This window comes from Micropterus dolomieu, linkage group LG03, assembly GCF_021292245.1.
Source record: "Micropterus dolomieu isolate WLL.071019.BEF.003 ecotype Adirondacks linkage group LG03, ASM2129224v1, whole genome shotgun sequence".
NCBI classification, from domain to species: Eukaryota; Metazoa; Chordata; class Actinopteri; order Centrarchiformes; family Centrarchidae; genus Micropterus; species Micropterus dolomieu.
The window spans coordinates 26614800-26615184 of NC_060152.1; positions in this window are offsets into that span (position 1 = coordinate 26614800).

Sequence of the window (385 nt, forward strand, 5' to 3'; positions counted from 1 at the left end):
ACATCAGCACCGTTAGTCTACTATATACCAAAGTGATTATAACATTAGTACAGCCTAAATATAATTATCTACTAGTTTTGTACAACAGTAGTTTTGTCTTTTTCAAGTTACTATTTTAATTCATATTCTAAATAAGGTTATTATTATCTTATAAGGTTGACAAAGATAAAAAGCATGCAACTGTCTTTTGCAACTGGCAAACATGATACCAAGACAAATGTTACCATCCAGTGGTAAACCTCTGCCATTACACAAGGCTTCTTCGACAGACAGCCCTGCGTTGCTTGTAAACCAACCTTAAACACACACTGAAGCCGTCTATTGGTCAGTAAATGCAGTCTTCACCTCGAACTCCTTTCTGATTGGTTCGTTGAAAACCCAACAG